This window comes from Moschus berezovskii, chromosome 1 (assembly GCF_049115385.1).
Source record: "Moschus berezovskii isolate FMDL1 chromosome 1, NW_MosBer_1.0, whole genome shotgun sequence".
NCBI classification, from domain to species: Eukaryota; Metazoa; Chordata; class Mammalia; order Artiodactyla; family Moschidae; genus Moschus; species Moschus berezovskii.
This window is the reverse complement of record NC_142460.1, coordinates 43,831,487-43,854,360: the sequence shown is the minus strand read 5'-3', so window position 1 is coordinate 43,854,360 and position 22,874 is coordinate 43,831,487. Positions and strand designations below refer to the sequence as shown.

The window sequence follows — 22,874 nt, the reverse complement described above, 5'->3', positions numbered from 1 at the left end:
ACTCATGTCCACAGAGTTGGTGATGCCATCCAGCCATCTCATTCTCTGTCGTCCCCTTCTCCTCCCGCCCCCAACCTTCCCCAGCATCAGAGTCTTTTCCAGTGAGTCAACTCGTCGCATGAGGTGGCCAAAGTATTGCAGTTTCAGCTTTAGCATCAGTCCCTCCAATGAACACCCAGGATTGATCTCCTTTAGAATGCAAGCTCAGGGCTTCCCCAATGGCTCAGTGGTAAAGAATCTGCCTGAAATGCAGGGGATGAGGAAGACGTGAGTTCAATCCCTGGGTCTGGAAGATCCCCTGGAGAAGAAAATGACAACCCACTCCAGTATTCTTGACTGGAAAATCCCATGCACAGAGGAGCCTGGCGGGTTACAGTCCATGTGGTCGAAAAGAGTTGGACATGACTGAGCGACTAAGCGCATGCGCACACACGTACACGCTTAAGGTAACATATACAGAGCACTTAATAATAACACGTGCTGACAACGTTCATTTATTTTAATTACCTAGGCAAATTTATTTTTACCTATTCACCACCCTCCCTCTCCAACCACATCTCAAAAAAAAAAAGTGTAATCAATGGATTTTTGTTTTATACAATCTAATTTTCTACATGTGTCAAATTCATGGCTAATTATGGGTAAAATAAATCCTTCCAAGGACGCAAAATCTTGATGGGGTTTAATTATGTTCTGATTCTGACAAATTAGTGCAATTGCAACTGGAATGAATAAGCAACTCCCTTCCTCGTCCACCCAAACACCCATTTCCCTACACTTGATGATTCATGATGGGCTTGTCAGGCCAGTGGATGCTAGTGAATATTATTTTGAGTGAATATGCTAGTGAATATTATGTTGAGTCCTCAAGCAGAATCTCAGAGATTCCACCTCTAGAATGCTGGGAACATAACAGAAATTTAGTACAATTTCTACATTTAGCACCTGTAGGGAAAGAGTAAAATAGCCAAGATGGCATGTTCAGGCTCTCTCTTGCCACATGTTTTGTAAATAATGACTACGTAACAGCTGAGCTAATATATAGCGCTGCGCATGCGTATCACGAGGTACTCTCGGTCACAAGCTACTTTGTGCTGTACGTAGATATGAGCCCCACCTAAGAAAGCAGCAGCATTGTTGTGGCGTCACGGCTGTGTCTGTCGGGTTAGTCACGAGAGGAGAGAACACCGCTACAGCTGCTGTGTCAGCCAGGAGAGAGCCTGTGCAGTTATGTTATGTCTGCTGCCATGGCTCCTGTGCCAGCCAAAAGAGAATAAACATGTCTGAAGTTCTGTGGCTGCTCACATGTTCTTCCAGCCTCTTAGCCTACCCTGGGTTCAGCGAACAGTGCGGACAGAGGGAGGAGCGATACTATGGGCATCACGAACAGGATGCAGAGCAGTTCAGCACCTGTGTATGCTCTTTTTTCTTTGCAGATTAAATGAAGAAAGCTGTTTTTAAAATGTTTTCTTTGAGCCGTCTATAGTTGTCTTCTCCACAACCCAACCCAACACACATTAACAATCTTACAGTGATCTCTGGTTTCTGAAGGTTCACTGGACAGGAGAAATTGCTAAATATTTTGGAAAGACATGTTTGAGGTCTCTAAATCAGCATAAGTAAATTTTATTTTTCCAAAACAGATGCTTTCTGCCTGAAAGGACAGACACACACATTCATCTGTTTTCTACATTGTATTGTTATGCTATAAGGTTCTGAAATAATCTCTCTTTTGAATTTCACTTGATCACACTCCAACCACAGTGTATAATAGTTCCCAGCCCTCTACGCTGACACAGAAATGCATTTTCCATTACTGCTCACATCCCTGCCTGCCTAGACAGATTTTCCCAGGTGCTTCAGCTTTTGCAGTTCAATGCATCTCTCCCTGAGAAGCAAATAAAATCCAGTTGTTTTCTTATTTCTTTTGCATCTTTTTCCAAGAACATTTGATTCTTATTTAGATACTCAGGCATTGCTTATTATTCAAGATGGGGCAGGAAATCAGGGTGAGAAAGAGCACTGATCATTACACATGAGAAAAATAACTTTGTTTCCATTAAGGCTTTCTGCCAGGGAAGGGAAAAAAACAAACAAAATGGAACAACTAGATAAAAAGGAACACAAAACATACTCATCAGCAGCTTTTTCTACAATGAATTTGCGTATCTTGCAGGCCTGTTGAACAGTTTACCTCACCAAAAGGTTACTTATGCAATAATTATATGATTTGAATTATTATTAGCTATCCTGAATAAGAAATCTGAGAAAAGGTAATACAGCTTTATGCCACTGGTTTCTGTATTGTAGTAGTATTTTAAAAGTCTGTTTTTCTAAAGAGATTATCTAGATATAAAATTTTCAGTACATAATAATAGATACTAATGTATAAATTATGTGCATTACACAGAATAAAGCATGGCATATATATAGATGCACTGGATAGACACATCTATTTATTTATATTTTAAGGAGATCCAACCACTCTGTTCTAAAGGAGATCAGTCCTAGGTGTTCATTGGAAGGACTGATGCTAAAGCTGAAACTCCAATACTTTGGCCACCTCATGCGAAGAGTTGACTCACTGGAAAAGACTCTGATGCTAGGAGGGATTGGGGGCGGGAGGAGAAGGGGATGACAGAGAATGAGATGGCTGGATGGCATCACCGACTCAATGGACATGAGTTTGAGTGAACTCGGGGAGCTGGTGATGGACAGGAAGGCCTGGCGTGCTGTGATTCATGGGGTGGCAAAGCGTCGGATACGACTGAGTGACTGAACTGAACTGAACTGAAGGTAATTTTAATTTTTTGTTAATGCTAAATATTCACCAAGGTCAAGAATAAAATCTGAAACTTATAATTTTGTTTTCCTGGTTGATATGGGGTGATCTGTGTCCCACAAAAATGTATGTTTTAATCACTGGTAATTCAGAAAATGTCCATACTGGAAGTAGGTTTGTAGCAGAGGTAATTAGGCAAGATGAGGAAATATTGCAGTAGGATGAATTCTTAATCCAATATGATCAGTATACTTATAAAAATATATGAACATATGGACATGAGTTTGGGTGAACTCCAGGCATTGGTGATGGACAGGGAGGCCTGGCGTGCTGTGATTCATGGGGTCACAGAGTCGGACACGACTGAGTGACTGAACAGAACGGAACAGAATGGATAAGACTGCCATTTGAAGATGGAGGCAGAAAATGTGGTTATGTATCTACTGTAAGGTCGGACCTCAGTGGCCATTTTGGCCTCTCTGCCTCCTCGTGCCTTTCCTGTCCCGCCAGAGCTCTGACTATTGTGCTCTGTTCCCTCATTCCCTCTCCCACTGCTGGAGTGTCCTTGATATACCGGTCCCTGGTAGAAATCAACCCTCTCCTAACCTCCCCCTCCTAACCTCCTGTCCAGAAATAGCATCCTGCCCAGAAACAGTAAGAACTATTCCACTGCGTCAGCAAACCTTGAGCAGATCAGGCAACCAACCCAGTCTTGCCACCCCAGCTACCTGACCTATGAGGGACCACCATTCCAAATTTTGCCTTATTCGGGAAAAATTTTGCTGTTTCTTACTGTAAAGCTATATAAGCTGCCTCTTGTCTTTGTTCGGGGGCAGACTTCCTCGACCTCACTTGCTTGGGTCCAGAAACCCCGCCTGGGAGTGCCTCGCCATTAAAGCCTGTTATACCACCTATTTGGTGTCTGAGTTCTTTTTATCTAACATCATCGGGCCGTTCTGACCTTACAGCTACAAGTCAAAAGCACCAAGAAGCTAGGAAAACGAAAGGATGAGCTCTACTCAGAGTCTCAGAGGGAACATAGCCCTGCTAACACCTTAACTTCAGGTGTCTAGACTAAAGGACTGTGATAGAAGATTTAATTCTCTGGTGATTTTCTTTTCAGAGGGAAAGGGAAATTTTAGTCTGGACCTCTTTCTACTTTTCCTCAAATCTTGCTTTAATTTCCTGCCTCATCTCCTATCTGATTTAGGACTACAACCAGAAACCTCCATGTTTCTTCTCACAATAAAAAAATAGTATTTGGTGACAGAACATGGAAGTTAAGGTTTGGTACTATGAAAAGGAAAGTTAAGGTTCAAACCTTGGTTCTCTCCCTTGAAATTGCATGTAAGGGTTCTATCCCTTACTGAGTGACTGTGGATAAGGTTCTAAACCCATCTAAGTTCATCTCCCACATGTATGATCCATAAAACTGTCCTAAGAATTCAATGGTAACATGCACAAAATTCATTTGCAAAGTGTTTAGCATATGTGCGTGCCTGCTTAGTCACTTCAGACATGTCCAATCCTTTGCGACCCCAGGGACTGTTGCCCGTCAGGTCCCTCTGTCCATGAGGATTCTCCAGGCAAGAATACTGGAGTGGGTTGCCATGCTCTCCTCAAAGGGATCTTCCCAACTTACTTGTCTTAAGTCTCCTGCATTGGCAGGTAGGTTCTTTACCACTAGTGCCACCTTGGAATCCCTTAATACATTAACTTTTTAATGTTCAACATCCCTCATAATCAGAGAAATGCAAATCAAAACCACAATGAGATACCATTTCACACCAGTCAGAATGGCTGCTATCCAAAAGTCTACATGCAATAAATGCTGGAGAGGTTGTGGAGAGAAGGGAACCCTCTTACACTGTTGGTGGGAATGCAAACTAGTACAGCCACTATAGAGAACAGTGTGGGGACTCCTTAAAAAACTGGAAATAGAATCGCACTCCTGGGCATACACACTGAGGAAACCAGAAGTGAAAGAGACACGTGTACTCCAATGTTCGTCTCAGCACTGTTTATAATAGCCAGGACATGGAAGCAACCTAGATGTCCATCTGCAGATGAATGGATAAGAAAGCTTTGGTACATATACACAATGGAGTATTACTCAGCCATTAAAAAGAATGCATTTGAATCAGTTCTAATGAGGTGGATGAAACTAGAGCCTATTATACAGAGTGAAGTAAGCCAGAAAGAAAAACACCAATACAGTATACTAACACATATATATGGAATTTAGAAAGATGGAAATGATAACCCTGTATACGAGACAGCAAGAGACACAGATGTATAGAACAGTCTATGGGACTCTGTGGGAGAGGGTGAGGGTGGGATGATTTGGGAGAATGGCATTGAAACATGTATATTATCATATGTGAAACGAATCGCCAGTTCAGGGTTGATGCACGTTACAGGATGCTCGGGGCTGGTGTGCGGGGATGACCCAGAGGGAGGATAAAGGGAGAAGGGAAGTGGGAGGGGCGTTCAGGAGGGGGAACTCATGTACCCCTGGGGCAGATTCATGTCAATGTATGGCAAAACCAACCAATATAATATTGTAAAATAATTAGCCTCCAATAAAAAAAAATAGCAACTAAGAAAAATAATAATAATAAATATGACTGATCAATTATATTTTGATAATTCAAGAGAAATCACAATTGATATCACTTCATTCTAGACTGAAAATTTCTCTCCCCATCCCCAGTTTTAAGCAATATTTATTACATTTCCTCAAAATAGTTTCCAGTTTTTTCTTCAGTCTTCATCTAAGCAAAATACTCTCTTTGTTTTCATTTGTAAAATATAATAGAAAATAATGTAAGAGGTACTCATATTTTATTCAAACAGATTTAGCAAACATGTTTATTAGCAAGTAAGTTATATATCATATATGCTTTACATGTTTTGAGGAGTCAAATACTATAAAGACAAAGCCCAACTATTACCATCTCCTCCAGCATTAACCATTCTCTTCAGATTGTGTGGTATCGCTCCTTGCATATTTTAATCACTTACTAATATGGCCACCTCATGCGACGAGTTGACTCACTGGAAAAGACTCTGATGCTGGGAAAGGTTGGGGGCGGGAGGAGAAGGGGACGACAGAGAATGAGATGGCTGGATGGCATCACCGACTCTATGGACATGAGTTTGAGTGAACTCTGGGAGTTGGTGTTAGACAGGGAGGCCTGGCGTGCTGTGTTTCATGGGGTCGCAGAGAGTCGGACACCACTGAGCAACTGAACTGAACTGAACTGAATATGTATTTCTCCAAAACAATATATACAATCAGTATTCTTAAAAATGTTCATAAATGATATACTATGAGACTTCAATTAATTCAAATAACTTTTATCTACATTGATACATGTGTCTCCAGATTATTTATGGTAGTGATATAAGGTATCCCACTGCATGATCATTCCATGTTTATGGAATTTTTATGCATTTCTCCATTGTCAATATCTAATAAATGAAAAAAACATATCTAGAACTTAATTCTTTCACTTTTTCCATACATAGCTGACAGAAATTATTAATACATATTTGTAAGATTAAATGAATAAAAAATAATTGCAATAATATTTTCAAGAGCATTATTTTAAATTTTAAAACAGGTCAAGTTTTACAAAAATGAAGGAAAATGTAAAATAGTTTATAATCATACCCAATCCCACATTCTCTGCAGAAATGCTGATGTTAATCTTTTAATCTTTTAGTGTGAATTCAGTTGCTTTTCTTACTCTCTTTCACACACAATCACAAAAGTTTATTTTAATTAGCTATCCTAGGAATCATGATGAATAAACTGTTTTGCAACTTTTTTATTTAACATGAAACTTTCCATGATATCATACAGATCGAGCTCAATATTTTCAATGGCTGCATAATATTTTATTGTACCCATAAATCAAAATTTACATTTATTTCCCTACTGGTGCAAAACAATCTATGCCTACATACGGAAGTATTACTATAGAACATGGTTTCAGATTTGAAATTGCTGAATCAAATAGTAATGAGATTAAGCTTCATTTTATATATACACTGGACACTGTGTTTTTTCAGTAGTTCTTTTTTCTGCTTTGACCATTATTCTTTTGGATTGTTTGCTCCAAAAGCAAACAATAAATAGTATAGTATATATAATATATATATCAATTATATAGTATATATATATCATTATAGTGTGTGTATATATGTATGTATCTCATTGCTGCTGCTGCTGCTGCTAAGTCGCTTCAGTCGTGTCCGACTCTGTGCGACCCCATAGACGGCAGCCCACCAGGCTCCTCTGTCCATGGGATTTTCCAGGCAAGAGTACTGGAGTGGGGTGCCATCATTACGTGGCTCTATATGCTATTAATGTTTTTCCCTAACAGGCACTAGTTTTACAGGTTTAATTGTGGTATTTTTCACCTCCTAACAAAATTTAATTTATTATATTACTAACTTTTCCTAGGGGCTTCCCTGGTGGCTCAGAGGTTAAAGCATCTGCCTCCAATGCGGGAGACCCGGGTTCGATCCCTGGGTCGGGAAGATCCCCTGGAGAAGGAAACGGTAACCCACTCCAGTATTCTTGCCTGGAGAATCCCATGGACGGAGAAGCCTGGTAGGCTACAGTCCACGGGGTCGCAAAGAGTCGGACACGACTGAGCGACGGAACGGAACGGAATGGAACTTTTCCTAAGTTCTGTTATTTGTTTTTTTTTCCCTTGAGAAAATTCATCATTCTAAGTTTATACTAGATAAGTCTCCTAAGAAAGTTTAGTGCTTCCATTATTTTACATTAACCTTTTAAAGAATTTTCTAATATTAATTTTTCTAAGTGGCTAATTCTTATTCCTACTTGTACCGTAATCACTAGAATCCCTGTCAGTCAGACTTCAAAATATTTCCCAAATCAACCATTTCTCAGAACCTCCACTGCTGCCACCACGGAAGCCATCATCATCTCCCTTTGCCTAATCTGTTACAATTACCTCTTAATAACCATGATAGTTCGATTCTCATCACAATAACAGAGCTATTTTCATGAAACATAGAGCAGTTTGTTTCATTGCCCTGCTTGAAGCCCTCTGTATACTTGCGACAGCATGAATGAATGGCAAGTGCATTTTGTTTAGTGAAAGAAACCAGGCTCAAAAGGTTACACATGGTATGATCTAAGTTATAAGACAGTCTTTAAAAAGCAAAACTGTAGCGACAGAGAGCAGAATTGTGGTTCCCCAGGAACTGGAGGTGGAGGAGGGGATGACTTTCAGAGAGGCATAATGGAACTTTTGGGAGTGATAACAAATTTTTCTTTGTTGAGATGGTCAAAGATAGTTACCTAATTCTATGTGTTTATCAATATTCACAGTATTATAGACTAAAAAGAGTGAATTTTGTTATGTGTCAATTATACCTTAATAAACTCGACTTAACAAAGAACCCTCTGGCAGCCCTCTATTGTTTTTGAAATGAAATTTGACTTATTATTATAGTTTATAAGGCTCTGCTTGAAATCGAGCCTGTCTGCTTTTCAACTTTATCTCCCACACCTTTCCTTTCAACACCTTCTGATCCACATGGCCAGGACTTTTTACTCTCATGGGACAATGCCAAGCTTGTTCCCTTCTCAAGGCACTGCACTTGCTCTTTTTCTAGGCCAGAAATGCCTTTCTACCATGTTAGAATTACTAGCTTCTAAAAATATCTATGCTCAGATATTGGCTTCAGAAATTCTGCTTCAAACAACATACTTCCAAGTTAGCAGACTCCATGAAGATATGGCCATTTCAAACGATAATCAAGTTCCTCGTCTAAGAAGGTAGCTTGGCCTTGCTCATATTATAAAACTACTTTGCTTATTTGCACTCTGCCTTTTATCAACGGTTTTAAATGGCTTATAAAATACATGCTACAAAATAAAATAAAACTGAGTAGATGAACGTATTGGGCTTCCCTGGTGGCTCAGCAATAAAGAATCTGCCTGCCATGCAGGAGATGCAGGAGACATGGGTTTGCTCCCTGGGTTTGGAAGATTCCCTAGAGAAGGAAATGGCAACCCACTCCAGTATTCTTGCCTAGAAAATTCCATGGACAGAGGAGCTTGGCAGGCTACAATCCAGGGACTTGCAAAGAGTCATACATGACTAAGGGACTGAGCACACACACAGAGATCACAGAGATGAATGTGAAGGAAAATACAATAGAAAAAAAAAAAAAAAACATGAAAAGAGACCATCACAAAGGATGTTCTAATCACAGAGATGTACCCTATATTGCTCTGTGTTTTCTAGTCCCCAGTAAACTGGAAAACAATCATTTCTATAACTCTCAATGTCCATGAGACCAACACCCACCGGCTCAGGAAAGAGAAGACTATTCTTGGTACTGAGTCTGGAGATATATTTCTCCAGGGTGTTCTCACAAGGTATCCACAGGGTAATCCAGAGAATAACATCCTCAACAAAATTCTTGCAGTAAATACAGTAATGAGTTTCACAGAACTGCTTCTTCTAATGATCCTCAGTGTGGCCCAGGGGCATAATTCCAAAATACAGTTCTATTAAAAACAATTCAGGCATAGAGCTACAGAAGATCTGAGTGGTGGTACCAGACAGTGGCTAGTCTAATTTATCTATACATTTTTTTCATACTTATGGTTTAATCCAAGAAGAGACTTCAGATTATCTTTAGCTCATTGGAAAAGACCCTGATTCTGGGAAAGACTGAGGGCAGGAGGAGAAGGGGGGCGATAGAGGATGAGATGGTTGGATGGCATCACTGACGCAGTGGACATGAGCTTGAGCAAACTCAGGGTGATAGTGAAGGACGCTGTAGTCTGTGGGGGTCATAAAGAGTGGACACGACTGAAGTGACTGAACAACAACAAGAACAATGCTTTTCAGTGTATGCTTTGAGCACATTCCTTTGCCAACCAAGGTCCGTCTAGTCAAGGCTATGGTTTTTCCCGTGGTCATGTATGGATGTGAGAGTTGGACTGTGAAGAAAGCTGATCGCCGAAGAATTGATGCTTTTGAACTGTGGTGCTGGAGAAGACTCTTGAGAGTCCCTTGGACTGCACGGAGATCCAACCAGTCCATTCTAAAGGAGATCAGTCCTGGGTGTTCATTGGAAGGACTGATGCTAAAGCTGAAATTCCAATACTTTGGCCACCTCATGCGACGAGTTGACTCACTGGAAAAGACCCTGATGCTGGGAGGGATTGGGGGCAGGAGGAGAAGGGGACGACCGAGAATAAGATGGCTGGATGGCATCACCGACTCGATGGACATGAGTATGAGTGAACTCTGGGAGTTGGTGATGGACAGGGAGGCCTGGCATGCTGTGATTCATGGGATCACAAAGAGTCGGACACGACTGAGCGACTGAACTGAAATGAACTGAATTGAACTGAATAGCTATTGAGTTTTTTGTTTTTTTTTTAAACAAGTCTCTGTGGTAAATTACACTATGCATGAAAGAACTATTCTGAAGCATATTGAAGATCTGATGCCAGACACTCTCTTTTTTTGAACATTTTTGTTTACCATTGCCCAATCTCAATTCAAGTGAAATAAATGGATTCAAACAAATATATACCATACTCTTCCTGGTTCTTAACTGTGTCTAGAAATATGCTTGCCTCCTATCACCCTGTACCTGAAACGTGGACCTGGGATAAAGCCACCTTCTCAGAAGTAGTGAGCTTTCTTGGTTATTAAAAGCACCTCCCAAATTTGTGTGTACCCAATGCAGAACTGTATCATTTGGCTAAAGGAACTTCTTAAAGATTAGACTGAAACGTTATAATATGAACTGGAGCGCAGAGTTCATAAAGGGGTTTAAAAATTCATCTTCTTAAAATAAAAATTAACATTAATAATGACCTGAAAATCCTGAGGCAGTAAGACTTTTTCCTTCATCAGAGAATTTAAAGGAGCAGTTTTGAAGTCTATTGATAACCTGTAAACAAAGAGATTTAACCAAATACAATCTATGACCCAAAAGATTAATAGATCTGTTGAGACAAATGCAAATTATTTCATTTACAATGATTTTGTCATGGACCATATGAAATGAGCTATTTAAATCAGGAAATACACAGGATCTTCATTTTCTTGACCTCCCAATCTGTTCATCTTGTCACTGAGGAAAATAGCTTTCAATATCCAGTGTCTGGAGCAACTTAACATAAGATCAACTCAACAGAAAGACTAATCCACACTGATAACTTATATCAATGCTACTATTGTTGAACCTGTAAAAAGTAAGATGAGCGTACAATTCAGTGAATTGTCACTTTCTTTTTAAAGTAAGAGTGTTGAAATTTTTTATATTATTTAATCCGCATCATACTTATCTTCAGTTTAAAAAGCCCCATGTCCTAATTTCTTCATGTATTATCAAATACTGCTGAAGTCCATGGAGTCGCAAAGAGTCGGACAAGACTGAACGACTGAACTGAACTGATTATCAAGTGAATAAAGCAAGCACGTTATGACCATGCAGCTTTTACTATCAGGCTGTCATTGACTTTAAACATTAAGGGGAAAAATAGCAGTTTCTTGTAATTGATGTGTCTTTTTGGCGATGACGCTGTGCATAGACACGTGTCAGGCAGCCTATTTGAGAATATCATCTACAATATGAAATGATGCCCAAATTACAATGAAGCCTTTGTCATCACCCCCAAATCAAGAAGTTTGGCAACACATCTCGAGTCACACCTGTCCATGCACTCAAATCAGAGGCCTCTTTTGATACCTTAAAGTGTCTAGATTTTTCATTACACAGCTCTGTAGTGCTTTGGCCTGAGTTTAAAACAAGCTCTTTGAAAAAGCTAGTGTGGAATGCTGATACCTGCAATTCTTGCTTCTGGAGCCCCAGAGTACACTGTACTCTTTCTGCTTACAATGTTGACATAACATGTCCTTCCTGATTCACTCCTAGCAACTTTAGGCTAGTGAGAAAACATGGTTAATTATTTGAGTTATCCTCCCTTTTACTTGCAGATAAATCCAGTCTTCTGATGCCCAAAGTCTCCTCCTTGTATTTCAACATGGATAATTCTGCCTCCTTGTTAAGGGAAAATATTCATGCTGACTAGTCAGGTACCTTAACCACAGAACTCTTTATCCCAGTTCACCCCAACCCCCATTCCTGCCAGTCCTGTTTCCTGGCTGGGGATAACCTTTCTATTCCTCATTAATCCCTCACCTGCCATCCTAAGTCATTTCATGTCCCCCCTCCATAAAAATCAAAACGCCTTTTTCTAACCTTTCACTAGTCATTTTAGCCTTCTTTGGTAACTAAATGATACCTTGATTAAAAAAAAATAATAAGTTCTATGACTAAAATTCAGGTGTTATTTCAACACAATGCCAGTATGTTTTGCTATGTTCATGTTGCCCATCGTTCCATAAAGTTAACTATTTATTCAAGACCTGACTATGGTACAATACAGACTTAAGCTGTCACAATAAACTTTCCTAAGATTTATTTTCTATGATAAAATAAATTAAAAAATGAAAGTAAGGAGTAAAAAAAATAAGAGGACAGGAGTTTTCTTGTAAGAAATAGAATAGTTTCCCTGGATGTTTTTATAGCTATTCAACACTTTTAAGATGGACCAACCAAAAAAAACCACAACTGATTCAAACATATGTAAACGAAGAAATGCAAGAATTGAAAATAATTTGAGACCAAAAGTGCTTGGTAACTCAGGATGCCAGTGAATGTGTTTGGTTCTAAGCCTCAAGGACTTTAGAAACCTGGTTTTCATGTGTGATACATCCTGTAAGACTGAGAATTTTCTACTGGATGTCTCTAGGGTCCTGTTCCATGACCTATTTCTTTCTTCTCTCTCACAGGTTACCTTAGCGCCAACTGTCCTTCCTTGCTCTTGATAAAAATCCAAATTGCCAAAATATTTGCTGCTAACCTCATGCGACGAGTTGACTCACTGGAAAAGACTCTGATGCTGGGAAAGGTTGGGGGCGGGAGGAGAAGGGGACGACGGAGAATGAGATGGCTGGATGGCATCACCGACTCTGTGAACATGAGTTTGAGTGAACTCCGGGAGTTGGTGATGGACAGGGAGGCCTGGCGTGCTGTGATTCATGGGGTCGCGGAGAGTCGGACACGACTGAGCGACTGAACTGAACTGAACTGAACTGAATCTACAAGAATAATTTCTCCCTCTTTTGAGGACCAGAGCCATCTTCAACCAACTAATAATTCCCTGAAGTAGTTGAACTTCAGCTAAATGTATCTTGCTAATGTTCTATTAAAAAACAAAGATCCCCCTCCCTAAGCCAAGACTCCTTTAGTCTTCTCTAGACCAGCATTTCAAGTGGCAGCTGACACTAGGAGGCTCTAGCTGATTTTTTTCCATGGCTGAAATGTTAAGAGCATCCTCATATTCAGCAGAAATGGGAAAAGGTGCAAAAGAGACTCACATTTAATTAATCAAGTTCACAAAAGTGACATATAAAATCATAAACTGATTTTTAAAAAATCCTCTGACAATAACTGTTACATAAATCAGAATATGTATGTCAGTAACATGTCTTTTTACAGAAGCCAAATCATAATCATAAGGTCAATTCATTAACTTTTAATAAGAAATAGTTAAATTAGGACAAGATTGCAAGGAGTACATTTTCCCAGAAATTTTTATCCTACAGGGAGACAGGGCTGCATGGAAAATCAGTTATTAGTTTTAATACTGATTTGGTGATTATAGAATCAGGAAAATAATGAGTTAGTGAGATAAATCAAGTGTCCATTGGCACAGACTAAGAGAATCTGACACACCCATGGACAAACAGGCTCTGGAGTTCTCATAGCCCACTGGCTGAATGAGGCTACCTCCCCTTGGATACATTTTACTAACTTTTGCTTTTGGGTATCCTTTTAAATTGCCTCTACAAAGTCTGCCTTTTCTTATTAAAACATTCTTTCCTTAGGAATGTTAGGTCATATAATAGGTAAAGGTCCCCTTGGTTTAAAAGCAATTCCAGTTCTTTAAAGTAACTGATTCATTATATGTTGATTTCATAGAGTAATTCTCAGAAGACAATCTTATTTCTTTATGTCAAGGTTCTTGGGGGACACTGCACTGTAACTCCCAAGAACAGTCAACACTGTATTTTTAGCACCTATTGTAGTGGGAAGAAAACCAGGTTAGGAATCAGGAGAGTTGAATTTTGGTTTAATCTCTGACACTTAACTAGTTTTGTGACCTTGGGCAAGATATATAATTGCCTTCGTTTGGAAAATAAAATAATACCTGCTCTATTTACCTTATGGGGTTGTAGCCAAGTATACTCTGTATCACTGTACTTTATGTCTGTTTCCCCCACCATTAAACATGTACTAACCACTTACTTATTACATACATATCCCATGCTTTGCTCTAAGCACTGAGATAGAGGGAGAAATACAGACAAATATATCAGCCCACATGGAGTTTATAGTCTAGGTGAAAGGTAAATGGTAAGAAGGAAAAAAAGCCAGGAAAGGGGAATAGGAATGTCAAGTGGGTGTGAGAGTATTGTAACTGAAGAGAAGTGACATGAGAAGATCTCCCTTAGAAGAGGCTTTCTGCGGAAAGAATGGAAGAGTCAGCCAGATGGATATGCAATGGAAAAGTTAATGAGGCAGAACCAACGGCTAATGTATAGACTCTGGGGTAAAAGCCAGGATCACTCCTAGGAAAAAACAAGAAAGTAAATGAGGACTTGGCAGGTGTATTAGCACAGGAGTCAAGAGATGTGCGAGGCACTGATGCTGACGTGAGAATGAACCGAATGGGGGCAAGGACACCATTAGAGAGACCTGTCGGGATGATTTTGTCATAATCCAGGTGAGAGGTATTAACTGTGTGAGCTTTTGACCTTGGACACTGGTAATGAGATGAATAAAATCTAGATATATTCTGAAAACAGAAGAGTTACCTTTTCCCCAAAAATTGCATAGAAAATCAGAACAAGAAATACGTACAAGGTCAAAGTTCTTGGGCGTAAGTAAATGAAAATTTGTGGCTGGAGAGGTTTTCTAGGAAGGAAAGTAGAAATATTAGTTGTTCCGGTTGGAGCATATTAATTTTGAGATTCCTGCTGGACATTCAAATGGAATATTGAGTCAGTACTTTTAGAAGTTAAGGGAAGATGTCCAGGGTTCAGATATAAATTTGGTGACTACCACTGCTTAGAGAGAGCAGTTAAAGCCATCCATGAGAAGTTCTGCGACCACCTGGGAAGCACATTTGGAAGGAAAATGAGGAAATTCAAGTACCATGAGTAGAGACACTTCAAAATACAGGGTTTAGGCAAAAAGGTGAATCCAAAACACTATCTAAGAAGGAGTAACTGGGGAGACAGGAAAAATACAATGCACGCAAAACGTCTTGGAAGCCATCAAGGAAGAAAGCATATCAGAGAAGAAAGTACATCAAAGTGTATCATCTGGATCAAATACTGATTATGGGTCTGTTAAGGTGAATACTCAGACATGGCCACCAGATTTAGTAATGTGGAAGTCTTCACCTTTTATGATAAGTACAGTTTGAGTAAAAGGCCGGGGTGGGGGGGGAATGTTGGATTTAAGAGTGGCCTCAGAAAAAATAAATCAGAAATTTCAGACAAAAAAATACAAATAAGGAGAAATAAGGGGAGAACTGATAAAGTAAGACGTTCTTTGTGGGTGTGTATGTGTGTTTAATGAGAAAAGTAAACATAATCATGAACTAATGGGAACAATCTAGATAAGAGCAAAAAAAAGAGAGGAACACTGCTGCAGCAATGTTTTTGGAACAAGGAAAGGCAAATTACGATGTTCGGTTTATTTATTAATACATACTCAGAAATAATGTATGGAATATAAGATATTTATATTGCAGTGGTTTTGGTCTGGGATGGAATCTGTTTTCCTTGACAGGCCGTAGAAAACCATGTGCTCAGTCATGCCCAACTCTTTGCAGCCATGTGGCCTGCCATGCTCCTCTGCCCAAGGAACTTCCTAGGCAAGAATACTGCAATGAGGTGCCATTTCCTATTACAGCGGACCATCCCAAGCCAGGGAGAGAACCCGCGTCTCTTGTGTCTCCTTCACTGACAGGCCATAAGATGAGTTAAATACGAAACTCAAGGTCGTATGGTGCACTTGGAATTAGAGCAGTCTTTTCCTGAGTTTTCTCTCCATATCTTCCTGGACTCTTTCTTTTCCCAAGGATTCAACTAAAACATAACTTTTCCTGAGAGGACTCACTGAGGTTACATCATTCCAAGCTTCTGACCAACTAATAACCCTATTTGTTGTTGTTGTTTAGTCATTAAGTCATGTCCGATTCTTTTGAGACCCCACAGACCATCGCCCTCCAGGCTCCTCAGTCCATGGGATTTCCAGGCAAGAATACTGGAGTGGGTTGCCATTCCTTTTTCCAGAGGACCTGCCAACCCAGGGATCGAACCTGGGTCTCCTGCATTGGCAGGCAGGTTCTTTACCACTGAGCCACCAGGAAAGCCCAACAACCCTATAGTAAGGAGAATTCTAAAGAAATCCCTGAAAGATTTCCTGCCACTGGTTAATCAGGTACTACTGTGGAAGGGACTTTGCAGGTAGAATTAAGGTTATGAACTGACTTTATTATTTATTTTAATGGGAGGCTAATACATTATTGTGTTGGTTATTACCCTGAATTATTTAGTTGAGCCCAATCTAATCACATGGGCTTTAAGACAGAGAAGCCAAGTTGAAATAGAACTGCCGTATGACCCAGCAATCCCACTGCTGGGCAAACACACTGAGGAAACCAGAATTGAAAGAGACACAGGTACCCCAATGTTCATCACAGCACTGTTTATAACAGCCAGGACATGGAAGCAACCTAGATGTCCATCAGCAGAAGAATGGATTAGAAAGCTGTGGTACATATACACAATGGAGTATTACTCAGCAATTAAAAAGAAGACATTTCAATCAGTTCTAATGAGGTGGATGAAACTGGAGGCTATTATACACAGTGAAGTAAGCCAGAAAGAAAAACACCAATACAGTATACTAACGCATATATATGGAATTTTAAAAGATGGTATGGTAACAACAACCCTGTATATGAGACAGCAAAAGAGACACAGTTATATAGAACAGTCTTTTGGACTCCGTGGGAAAAGGCGAGGGTGGGATGATTTGAGAGAATAGCACTGAAACATGTATATTATCATCTGTGAAACAGACCGCCAGTCCAGGTTCGTTGCATGAGACAGGGTGCTCAGGGCTGGTGCACTGGAATGACCCAGAGGGATGGGATGGGGAGGGAGGTGGGAGGGGGGTTCAGGATGGGGAACACATGTACACCAGTGGCGGATTCATGTGAATGTATGCCAAAACCAATATAATATTGTAAAGTAAGTAGCCTCCAATTAAAATAAATAAATTTAAAAAAATAATAGCTATTAAGGAGATCCAACCAGTCCATTCTAAAGGAGATCAATCCTGGATGTTCATTGCAGGGACTGATGCTAAAGCTGAAACTGCAATACTTTGGCCACCTCATGCGACGAGTTGACTCACTGGAAAAGACTCTGATGCTGGGAAAGGTTGGGGACGGGAAGAGAAGGGGACGACCGAGAATGAGATGGCTGGATGGCATCACTGACTCTGTGGACATGAGTTTGAGTGTACTCCAGAAGTTGGTGATGGACAGGGAGGCCTAGCATGCTGTGATTCATGGGGTCGCGGAGAGTCGGACACGACTGAGCAACTGAACTGAACTGAACTGAACTGAAAGGGACCAAAAAAAAAAAAAAAAGACAGAGAAGCCTAGGTAGGTAGGAGATTCAGAGAGATTCTAAGTTTGAAAGGACTCAACCCCCTTTGTAAATGGAGTAGATGGGCCATAAGACAAGGAACCCTGGCAGCTTCTAGATGTTTAGAAGCACCCCACCGCCACCACACACACACACACACACACAGAGACACACACACACACTCTCTCTCTCACACACTCCCCTCTACTCCCACTGTCAACTGCTATCAAAGCAATAGGAAGCTCACACATGCAATAGCAAGAAAAACTGAATTCTGCCATGAAACTGAATGATCTAAAATATAGAATCATCCCTAGATCTTCCAGAAAGAAATTCAGACTTGCCAACACCTTAACTGTAACAGACCACGTAAAACCTAGAGGAGAGAATCAGTTGAGCCTGGACTTCTAACCTATGGAACTATGAAATAATAAGTAGATATTTTAATCCATACATCTGTGGAAATTTGTTATCTAGCAAAAGAACATTAATAAGATCCTGTTTTCCAAATGCTGCTCCTTGGTACTAAAAAAAAAAAATAGCTGATGATGTATGAGTGGAATGAAGGGTAATAAAACCAGACCCAGGAAATAAGTTCTTATTCCATTCCATTAGCAATATAGCTGAAGGAATAGTCATCATCATATTTATAATTGTAGCTCTCATGAAGGTTAAATATACATTTAACTTAAAATTATGACTTGCATTTGTTGTAAAGGAGACAACACTTTGACCTACAAATATTTAAAATACATTGAGCAATGCAGCCTAAATATATCAAACACAAGCTAAGACTCAAAGATCATTAACAATTTAATCATGTAAACTACTAAACACAAAAGGGTCTAATGTTTGATTGAAAGTAAGACTGGTGATTTTCTTTTAAATGACACAGGATATGATGTGCTTATACTAAAATTAGCACAATAATAATGAGGCTCATAAGTATACGACAGTCAAAGAACCAACCAATAATAAGTGCAATTGCAGGATGTACCATGTTAGTCATTATAGAACAGCATACTTAACATTTAACCTGCATTAACTGGCAAATAATGTGGCTAACATTTTTAACATAACAGATTAAATTAACTGTTAATTGGTTGAAAAGATTATTACAGCAATGAATTGAAGACTACACTGGAAAATAATCACCATCAATTATGCTAGACAAAGTCTTCATAATTTATTCTCTGCATATATTTTCACGTTTTGATTTACAAAGTTATTTAATATCATTATTCTATTAAATAAAGCTAATTTAAGTACCTGCTCAGAAGAAAGACATCATTTAATAAGTGCGTACTTTAGAAATCAAATATAATATTGAAGTTCAAAGATAATTATGTCAGTTACTAGTTGAAATTAGGATATTTTTTTCTTCTTGACTTCAATTCCAAATATCAGTATTATTTCTTTAAATACTAAAAATAGTATTTCTTCTTGTGATGCCAACTTCCAAGATGGCCACCACTTATCTTCATATCCTGGTATTTAAGTTCTTGGATAGTTCCCTCCCACACTGAATAGGGCTGAAGAGTATCATAATGCATTTGTGAAGATATGTGACTTCTGAGCTTTAAGTCGAAATGACATTGCTGTTTCCACCTCATCTTGGATTGCTTCAGGAGAAGCCAGGTGCCATGCTGTGAGGACACAAAAGCAGTCCTGTGGAGCTGCCTCCAAGGGAGCAACTGAGGTCTGCAAATGACCAACACCAACTCAGCAGTCAGTCATATAAGTAAACCAAGTTGGATGTAGATCCTCCACTCAGTAAAGCTAGTTTAGATGAAATCAGCCCTTCCTGACATTTTCATTCATACTTTATAATAGTTTTTATGCTTTTATGGGGAGTGTTCTCAACCAGAATCCAAAATTTTGACCCATACAAACTGAGAACAAGAATGAGTACTTACTGCTGTTTGAAACCTCTAAGCTTTGGGGTAATCTGTCATGCTTGGAGAGGCAACAAATTTACTTGCAATGAAAGTCAGATGATCATAATGCTCTTAAGGACAGTAATGATACAACTTAATGGGTAAGGAATAATACAACAAAACAGAATGTTAGAGGATGCGGTGTGCATGCTAAGTTGCTTCAGTTGTGTCAGACCCTTTGCAACACTTTGGACTGTAGCCTGCCAAGCTCCTCTCTCCGTGGAATTCTTCAGGCAAGAATACTGGAGTGGGTTGTCATTTCCTCCTCCAGGGGATCATCCCAACCCAGCATTGCAGGGGGATTCCCGACTACTGAGCCATTGGGGGAACTCTCTTTGATCACAGAATTATTCATTGTCTCCTCCCCCTAAAAACATCAGCTTGAGAACAGGGATTTTATTCTTGTGTACCACTCAACACCAACCCACATAACCTGGTACCTGACACACAGTAGAAGCTCAATTAAAAAATAAATTAAGAATAGTTCATCGTCTTCATCCTGCTCGGCACACTGGCTTGCAGCTCTGCAGCGATACTCTTTTTACCCATGTTGGCTTTGCGGCTGCCATTCCCTTTGCCTGTGTTCACTGCCTTTCTTTCTTCAACTGCAATCTTACTCTCATGTTCAGATAGTATCACCATTGAAAAGATACTCATATACAAAGGATTGTGGGCACTGCTTTATATTTTAATTTCTAAGCACTTAACATACTGCTCTGAAACTCTATTGCCAACGAAAGAGGGTAAGGAAGCAGAATACTAAGGAGCAGAATGTTGTCAGCTTATTCTTTACAACCTATACTTCCTGGTCTGTACCCCTCATGCATACGGCTGGGCAATTCATCAGTGGGAAATATATAAACATGTGGATTCATGAATGATGAATGAAATCAGTGCTCAATCTGCCGTATTCTTTTAAGATGATTAAAGAAGAGATCATAGCTATAACAAATAATACTTTTTATATTATAAATATAAAATATCTGTATATTTTAATATTTACATTTGTAGTTTACTAGATGTAATATGAGCATATGATGAAGATCAAGAGACTACTTCAACTCATGGTTGAAGATATAAGTTCTAACGCTACAAATACCTCTTACAGTTTCACATGAAGAAAAAAATAAAAAGTTCTCTCTCTCTTACGTATACGACTCAAATTGTGTCAAAAGGTCTCGTTCAAAGCTCAATTGTATCCATCCCTGGAACAATTTATATGTTGAACCTCTAACCTCCCAATGTGACTGTATCTAAGGATATGTTTTTAGGAATTAATTGCAGTTAAATAAGCTCATATGGGTTAGGTACTCTTTTAACAGCGCTGTGTGAGGACACAGTGAGAAGGCTCCCTCTGTAAGGTAGGATGAGAGCTCTTACCAGAACCTGACCATACTGGCACCCTGATCTCAGACTTCTCAACATCCAAAACTGTGAGTGAAAAAAAAAAATTCCTGTTGTTTAAGCCACCCGATCTATGTTCTGCCATGGCAACCAAAGCTGACTAATACAGTGCTTTAAAAGACAAGGGCTGTATAAGGAACACAGTGGTGGGCTTTGTGGGACAGATATACGGTCCCCAACATAAAGGCAATTACAGGGGCGGGCAGAGTGATCACATCAATAAGAATCACGTGTGTGTTGGGTTGGGGGTTGGGAGACATGTTCACTAAAACTGATCTAACAAAAGAGGCCAAATGGAAAGTCAGGGAGAATGGGTCATCAAGGACATCACATCATAAAGACCAGCAAAGAGGGAGTGGACTTCCTGGACTCCAAAGAGCCTCTTGGTTTCCGTCAGAGTACAGCCATGAGACAGTCAGGTGCAATAACATAGAAAACATGTTCAAACAGATTCGTACATTTATATTCATATGTGTATGTAAGTGTCTAGTTACAAAGGAATACTTCCCTCTACAACAATTATGGGCTATTTTTTTTTTTTTAATTCAACTCTGAAAACTCCAACTAGAGCAGACGGTCTGTTTTTGTTTTACAGTGACCTCACACCGTGCTTTCAATCCAGGTGTTGCGAGAAGAGAGCTGACATATCCTACGCTTCCGAGACTTTAATGATGCCCAGAGCTTTCATTTTCTTTTACACACTGACAATGGAAAACATGGTCTCCTTATGTACAACATAAAACCTAATAAAGTATCCAGCTGCTCTTTCCCTGGTGATTCCTGCTGCTTCTAGCTGAGGTACAGTAATGTCAAATTTTCATGAAAAGGGTTAGAAAACATACTGTATAATTGTACCCTGCCAGAATATCCATAGCACATTTGCCTTTTCTTTGTTCCTGTCTTTATATATCAAATACACACACAGAAGCTTTATTTCCCAGCGGCCTAAGCCCAGAACATAATGCATATTCTTAATATCCAGCTTTTTCTACATTGCTCTCTCCCAGTTTTCCAAGAATATGCTTTCTTTGTTCTTTTATTTCTTCTGTCTCAAACAACAAATGTATCTGCTTCTGATAAATGCAGAGATGAACTATAAATATATTTATAATTCTTTTAAGACTGCTTAAAAAGAAGAAGGTTATCACCACTCATATTCTACCCTGGTTCTGAAGAGTTCCAAAAAGTGTATTTCGTAATACGAAACCACACTTCCTAGTACTAAGTATGATGCTGGATGGCAATGATCAATATTACACTTTTCCAACACTAGCACATGTAATTCAGAAAAGCCAGTATCTATAGAGTGTGAGTGTCCTCTCAGTTAAAGCAAATGCCTAAGAAATATTTAAAAGTTTGAGAAAATTATTTCTCATTATATGATGTGCCGCTGCTTCACCCAACACAAAATGCCACTTCCCCAGCCCTAACAAATACTGGGCTTTGACTGTCTGGGGGCAAACCCAAAGACCCAAAGGCAGTAAAAATTAATCAGATTTAATGTGTTGCATGTTTTAGGGCTTGAAAGTAGAAGAAATTGAACTATGTAAAAAGCTGTTTGAGGAAATTTAGATCTACAATCGAGATCTGCTCTTCCATTTGGTCTTAATTTGTCCATTGTAGGTATGGTAGATTCCCTCGTGATTGAAGAAAAGGCCAGATACAGTATGATTTTTGTTCTTATCCGTGTCCTCAAAGTGGGAGTCTTTGGGAATTAACCCCTTGTATTCTGGTACTCAAGCAATAGAGTCAGCAAACATTTTCTGTTGAGAATCAGCAAGTAAATATTTTAGGATTTGGGAGCCGTACGTTGTAGCATAAAGCAGCCATAAACAATGTGCAAAGAACATTCATTTTGGGGTACCAAAATTTAAATTTCATGTAATTTTCCTATGTTACAGAGTATGATTCTTCTTTTGATTTTATATACACCATTAAAAA

General features: G+C 39.4%; 1 protein-coding gene across 5 annotated transcripts in view; it reads right to left on the bottom strand.

The window, feature by feature from the left end:
• The window catches only part of ROBO2 (roundabout guidance receptor 2), a 699,021-nt gene that overhangs the window by 326,666 nt on the left and 349,481 nt on the right, over positions 1-22,874 (bottom strand). The window lies entirely within an intron of this gene.